Source organism: Silurus aristotelis (assembly GCF_946808225.1).
Source record: "Silurus aristotelis genome assembly, chromosome: 10".
Taxonomy (NCBI): Eukaryota; Metazoa; Chordata; class Actinopteri; order Siluriformes; family Siluridae; genus Silurus; species Silurus aristotelis.
The window spans coordinates 2,965,265-2,972,928 of record NC_139583.1 but is presented as its reverse complement, the minus strand read 5'-3'; the positions used below and the strand labels follow the sequence as shown (position 1 = coordinate 2,972,928).

General features: G+C 41.2%; 1 long non-coding RNA gene across 2 annotated transcripts; it reads right to left on the bottom strand.

The window, feature by feature from the left end:
• Positions 1-2,425: 2,425 nt before the first annotated feature.
• LOC310732217 lies at positions 2,426-7,313 on the bottom strand. 2 transcript variants are annotated; one of them, XR_014535397.1, is made up of 4 exons: positions 7,217-7,313; positions 6,760-6,840; positions 2,631-3,272; positions 2,426-2,597 (listed from the first exon to the last, which is right to left on the bottom strand). It is a non-coding gene; the product is annotated as an uncharacterized lncRNA (long non-coding RNA). The 2 variants fall into 2 exon arrangements; XR_014535396.1 differs by having other exon boundaries at positions 2,426-3,272.
• Between the last annotated feature and the right edge of the window lie 351 nt (positions 7,314-7,664).

Here is a 7,664-nt window from a genome sequence, read left to right as displayed (position 1 = left end):
TGGTCTGTCGGAGATAGGTGAGCAGGGCGCCGCTGATAGCGATCGGGTTCGAGACGACGTGCCGGAGAGCAGCCGTGACGAGGAAGTAGCGAATTGCATAAAAAAGAATAACAGAAACAAAAACACTTTTGATGAATGGGGGAAAAAGAAAAGGGAGGAGGCACAGGATAAACTGATTAATCATTTCTTGAGTGATTTGTGAGGGGATTTTCTTTTTTTTTCAGTTTCAAAATGAAGGAATGTGAGTAGGCCTACGGTTTATCAGTGACACACCCGACTCCTACACTCGGACACTGAGGTTGGGAATTGGTTAGTGTTCGAATGACAACTTTGTGTGGGAAAAGTGTAAAGCCAGGTGAAAACTGTGATTCTTGCCACGATTTGGTTGCCAGAGACAAATTTGGTAAATCCTAAAAGATTCCTATAATCCTAAACTCAAATTCGAAGATTTCAGACACTTTCCTGAATTCTCCTTCAAACCGAAAACCAACAGGAGCACCAAACCCGATGACTGATGATTAGCGTGACAACTTTAAAGCACCTCAGGATAAATGTGGAAAGGAATCAGGTGAACAGTACCGGAAGAAGAGCTACGTATCGGGTTATGGAGGGAAAAGGAGCATTTGTATGACGTTTTTATTATCGATGTCATGACCCAAATGAACGCTACAGAATTGTGCTAGCTACTGTTAGCGAGAGAACGTGAGTCTGAACGTGTCACGGGTCAATGACGCAAAACTTCGGCCAAATCAAATCACATTTTATGCAGTCAGCGTTCACATTCATCCTAATAGGTGTTTAATAGGGTTGAGAGCAGGAGATCTTCTACTTCAAGCCAGCATCTTGGAGCTGGCTTTGTGCACAGGGGCATCACCATGCTGGAACAGGTTTGGGTTTCCAAGTGTAAGTGAAGGGAAAATGTTATTATACCGCATCCAAAGACGTCCAATTCAATCGTGTGCCTCCAGCCTTGTGGTAACAGTTTGGAGAAGAATCACACATGGCAGGAAAGGTCAGGTGTCCCAATACTTTTATCCATGTAATGTATTATTACTCTCTGAAACAACAATTCACTATTATATATAATTATATAGTTCTACCTAAAAATACTTATTATCTCACTTACCCCGCCCCCGAAGCCACTAATCTGCAACCTGATTGGATAAAAACAGCATTTGATGTAATTTGATAATCATATTGTTACAGTCATTTTATTTTCAGGTTTCGTGTCTGTCAAAGTTTTATAAAACTGCACATTTGAACATATATATTTATTATTTAAGGAAATCTACGCATGTTTGCCCACCCCTTTTTTTTAAACAACAAGATTCAATCTGATTGGTTATTACCAAATGTACCTGATGTCACTTTTTGACATAACCATACGTTCAATGTGTAATATGTTACTATATATTTTAAATAGTGTTTATTATTTGTATAAACACCAGATTTCACCCAGCATTAAGACTGAGCAATGGAACTGTAATGAGCACTGATTAGCATAAAATGTTCTATGTGTATCTGCATATGATATAAAACGTATAGATTAGCATCCATTCATAAAATGGTCATATTGCTAACAGTATTTATTGTTGAAAGACGAGGGTTGGGTCTTTTCTCTGATGCCGTTCATGCCGGTCTCTACCCCATGAATGTTCTGAATCCTGTATTCTGGACGTTTGGTCCAGTTTGCATTCGTATTTAAATAGAGCTATTGAAGTAGCATCCAGGTCCTGTGTGTGTGTACAGAAGAAGTCTATAGAAACACAGGCCTGGCACATGCAAATCGCATTAATGCATTTGAATTTTTTTTTAATTCTGAGCTGAAAGATACATAAACGAATAAGAAGCAGTGATTCAAATGCAGGAATACATAACCAAATTTCCATCTGAACCCAAATCAGATCAAGTCCAGGTGTTTTTAACATCAGGGTCAGAAGTATTATTTTGTAAACGAGCCAACGGAAGTGAGGCACGTGTCAGCAAAGATCTCTCAGATATATGCGATACCTGTAAATATATATACTGATAAAAATATAAATACTGATATAAATATATAAATATATATATATATATATATATATATATATATATATATATATATATATATATATATATATATATATATATACTGATAAAATATATATACTGATAAAAATATATATACTGATATAAATATATATACTAAAAAAACTGATATAAAAAAATATATACTGATATTTTTCTAAAACATTTAAAACAAATGCAACTAAAAATCAACCTGTCTATATCTACAGTGTAGAATCTATCTATCTATCTATCTATCTATCTATCTATCTATCTATCTATCTATCTATCTATCTATCTATCTATCTATCTATCTATCTATCTATCTTATCTTATCTTATCTTATCTTATCTTATCTTATCTTATCCATTATGCCTGATGTGTGCGTGCGAGCGCGTGCTTGCCTGCATATGTGTGCGTGCGTGTGCGCGCGTCTCCGTGTCTCTCTGTACAGCAGATCTGTCACGACATCCGCGCCTCCCACGTGCGCGGCGCTGCCGTGAGAGGGGAAGCATCGTCTCTGCGTTTCTCATGCAAATCCACCCCACTAACTGCACGCACACACGCAACGCACACACACACACACACACACACACACACACACACACACACACACACACACACACACACGCACAATAAGGAACTCGGCGAGATGAGATGTGTACAATGGTGTCCACTGCTGCACGCGCTCTGTCCTCACAGTGACGTCACACTTCCTGGTTTCCTGAGTGCAGCTGTGAGATTGAACACAACACCTCTGTCTTTATATTCTGTATATTTATCCTGCTTCTGATGCTCAGGTGCTGTGTGTGTGTGTGTGTGTGTGTGTGAGTGTGTGTGTGTGTGTGTGTGTGTGTGTGTGTGTGTGTGTTGGGATGAGATAAGAGAGCTATAAATGCAGGCCTGTCACGCTACAGCCCCGGCAGGAAGTCAGTGGAAGACTGAAGGCTAATGTGTGAGTGAGTTCATCTGTTACGTGAGAAATCTACGCCGACTCGCACGTCCCTCTGCATCATCAACGCGCCACATGTGTCCTACATTACCCACAATGCTGTTCAGCTGTACTGATGCTGACCTTTCAATCACGTGATTATTCCCTCCGATCGTCGCTTCGAGAGCTGCATTGCTTCAACTTTTAACAACATTAACACGTCACCGTGACCCTGATCCTGATCCTGATTTTTACACCTGGACCTTCAGTGGTGTCCCACCTGCAGCAGTCCACCCTGTAATAGATTAAGAGAAAGAATGAGTTGAAAGATAGAGAAAGAGTGTGTGAGAGAGTGTAAGAGAAACAGAGTAAGAAAGAGAGAGTGAGAAAGCCAGAGAGTGAGGAAGAGTGTGAGAGAGAGGGCAAGTAAGAAAGAGAGAGTGAGAAAGAAAGAGAGAGAGAGAGAGAGAGAGAGAGAGAGAGAGAGAGAGAGAGAGAGAGAGAGCGCAATATAGAGAATCAGTGAGAATTAAAAAGTGTGAGTGAGAGAGAGGGTGAGAAAGAAAGAAAGTGGGGACCAAGAGAGATTGGGTTTTAAAAAGAGCGAGAGAGAGGTTGAGAAAGAGTGAGAGTGAGAAAGAAAGACTAAGAATGAGAGAAAGTGGTAGAGAGGGTGAGTAAATGAGAAAGAGAGAGAGAGGGAAAATGAGTTTAAGAGAGGGTGAGAAAAAAAGAGTGAGAAAGAGAGTGAGTGAGAAAGAGAGAGAGAGAGAGAGAGAGAGGGAGTGGGAAAGACATGGGGTGAGTGAGATATAGATAGAGAGATAGAGTCAGAAAGAAAAAAGAGTGAGAAAGAGAGAGGAAGTGGTAGCTCAGTGGGTGAGGTTTTGGGTCACTGGTCAGAAGGTTGTGGGTACCACACCTTCCTAACACTGCTGGAAAAAAAAAAAAAAAAGAAAGAAATTGCTGTAATGTCCACGTGACATGAAAGGACGTTAAATTGATGAGGTTATTGTACGCCTGCTGGATGGCCTCGGTGTCACCAACTCGCAATCTGATTGGTTAAATTGTATCACATCAATTTACTGTTGAGGGCTTTATGGCAGGTTTTTCTTTTACCCCGGCAACAAGTGACGGCTGAAATCTGATTGGACAGAAACTCTAACATAAATATACACTCCTGGAAGCAGTGCAACTGCGAGAAACGCTATGAAATGAAAATAATAGAGTATTGGGAATAATTTAATACTTATTCATGGACAAAAAATATATTAAAACGCAGCTCTGTGATTGTGATAGAGTTTAGGCCAGAAGGGAAGAACTTGCTGACCCTATTGGCGAGCCATATTCAGTAGCTGCTCACCAAATGGCACCAGCATCACTAAACACAGCTGAAGAACTCAGTAGGTGCAAATTTTTGTTTCTGATGGTGGAATTTTCCTTTAAACACACACACACACACACACACACACACACACACACACACACACACACACACACACACACACCGACCGTGTGCTCATTAACACTTTCCAGTGTGAAGAACAGATTTGAATTCCGGCATCAGAAGAAGCAGGAGCATCAGGGCCGAGAGAAAAATTACACCAAAATCTCGAATGGCCTTTAAACGCCACACGGTGAGCACAGGGAGGAACACGGAGAACCACGCTGATGAAGAAGAACACGTTCCGTCAACACGGCTCATTCGAAAGAAAGCATTCCATATCCTGCGTTTAACACGTCTGCACAAATCACTATCTGTTACAGAGGAACACACAGAGTGCTTCCAGCGGGAACACGGAACGTCCTGTCCTGCCACTGTCAGAACCACGACACACACACACACACACACACACACACACACACACACACACACACAACGAGTGACCACACACACACACACACACACACACACACACACACACACACACACACACACACACCAGTGGTTTATTAGATGCTCACATGCTGCAGCTGATGTGGATTCGTCATTAAATTACATTTTATTATTTTTATTATTATTGTTATTATTCGTCAATAGTGTAATATTATAAACAATATTTTTTTCTATTTTCTATTATTCATTATAATTGTGTTCTTTTTTAATAATCATTCTCCAGGTTGTTTGTCTAAAAGAGACCCTGACCACACACACACACACACACACACACACACACACACAAACAAACACACACACACACACACACACACACACACACACACACACACACACACACACACTAGAAGATGTAGTTAAAATAAATAAGTGAAAAACATAAAAGTGCCCCTCTGGGGGGGGGGGGGGGGCAGGGGGGGCTGACCTTCGAGGTGACCTTCATGTGCCCTCTGGAGTGGCTCTTTAGTGGATAAGTCACTGCCTTCCAGGTGATTTGTTATGTCTGCTCAGCCGTGATGCGACATATTCATGTTTTTTTTTATGTATTTTATTTATGGTTTTGTTTTTTTTCCTGAGGATCGAATTGTTTTTATTTTTTCTGTTTCTTTGAAATACCTGACAACATTTCGAAAAAAATATTCTGTCAAGCTTGCAGAAGAACTTCTCAGGAGGAGGAAACCTCTTGTTTTTCAAGAATACAGGAGCTAGAAATATAATAAATAAGTGTAAAATATTCGCAGGATGGATTTTTTCAGAAATCTTATGGGGCTTAAAAAACAAAAACCAAACAAACAAAAATAAATAAATAAATAAATAACAATAATATCTGAAAATGAAAACAAAAAAACCCCGCTGATGCTGTTGGAGTTAACCCCTGGTGCTGTTTCTCCTCGTACAGTCGTTCCTTTGATTTATCGCGGTTCGAATCTTGCGGTTCCACTTTTCTCACAATTTTCAATTTTTTAGTTCATCATAAGAAATGAGTATCGGTACACGAAACCATAGGTTTCTGCTTATTTATTGGTTGTAATATCCTCTGATGTCAACAAAAGGGGTGGAGTTGAAGACATCCATCACCAGATTTAGCCAATGAAAATAAAGACTGAATGAGAGTTAGAGAGTGTGTTAAAGAGTGAGAATGTGAGAGAGTAAGAATGTGAGAAAGTGAGAAGGGGAGAGAGTGAGAAGGTGAGAGGGTGAGAATGTGAGAGAGTAAGAATGTGAGAGAGTGAGAAGGGGAAAGAGTGAGAAGGTGAGAGAGTAAGAAGGGGAGAGAGTGAGAGTGAGTATGTGAGAGAGTGAAAAGGGGAAAGAGTAAGAATGTGAGCGAGTGAGAAGGGGAGAGAGTGAGAAGGTGAGAGAGTAAAAAGGTGAGAGAGTGAGAATGTGAGAGAGTGAGAAGGTGAGAGAGTGAGAATGTGAGAGAGTAAGAAGGGAAGAGAGTGAGAAGGGGAGAAAGTGAGAAGGGGAAAGAGTGAGAAGGTGAGAGAGTGAGAAGGTGAGAGAGTGAGAAGGGGAAAGAGTGAGAAGGTGAGAGAGTGAGAAGGGGAAAGAGTGAGAAGGTGAGAGAGTGAGAATGTGAGAGAGTGATAAGGGGAAAGAGTGAGAAGGGAAGAGAGTGAGAAGGGGAGAGAGTGAGAAGGGGAGAGAGTAAGAAGGGAAGAGAGTGAGAAGGGGAGAGAGTGAGAAGGGGAAAGAGTGAGAAGGGGAAAGAGTAAGAAGGGAAGAGAGTGAGAAGAAGAGAGAGTGAGAAGGGGAAAGAGTACGAAGGTGAGAGAGTGAGAAGGGGAAAGAGTAAGAAGGTTAGAGAGTGCGAAGGGGAGAGAGTGAGAAGGGGAGAGATTGAGAGAGCAGGAAGTTAATTTTGAAAACTGATTACACTCACAAGCTTCCTGTGTGTTAAACTTCCAGCCAATCACAGCGCAGCATTCCCCCTGACCCTGGAGCATAGAGACTGATCTGTTCTCTATACAAATATCGAATAAACTACACAGACATCGGCGTCCCCTTACCGCAATAACACACAGACATTGGCGTCCCCTTACCGCAATAACACACAGACATCGGTGTCCCCTTACCGCAATAACACCCGTAATAAACGTCCATCTGCGGCTAATCATTTTGATAAAGAAACTTTATTTAACAGGTAAAAGGAATCAGTGTGTGGGATCAGCTGTGTGCACTGCCAGCTTCAGACTGCTGTTTATTCACTTTCCACTTCAGCCTCTGTCACGCAAACAGTCACACGCACATTTTTCAATTCAATCTGGCTCCAAACACACACACACACACACACACACACACACACACACACACACACACACCGGAAAGCACACACTAACCTTTCAGTGGAGAAGATTTAATGCCATATTCCCCTGTAAGATGCCAGAGTTCACAATGCGCTTAGTATTAGAACAGTAAATCCTTCACCACAGCGCTCCTGGTTCCTGGATTCTAATTGGTCCAAATGTGTTCACTTCCTGTATAGTAGTTTCAGCTGTAAATCCTACACAGGGCCGTGTACACCGACTGGTTCAAAATTATAAAAAAATATGTAGCTAACAAAATGTTCTGCACGTTCATAGAAGGAGTCTCCAGTATCAGTGTCCAGGTAAAAATCTCTGATGTTTTCAGGACAGAGGAGAAAATTTACGCTTTCTTGTACGTGTTTTTTGTACGTGTTTGTTTAGCGTAAGTGAGAACAGGAACCGGTGTGCTTCCTGGACGTCCCACGACGATACATGGAACAATAAATGGATAAAACTGCACAATGCCCTGTGCGATAAGACT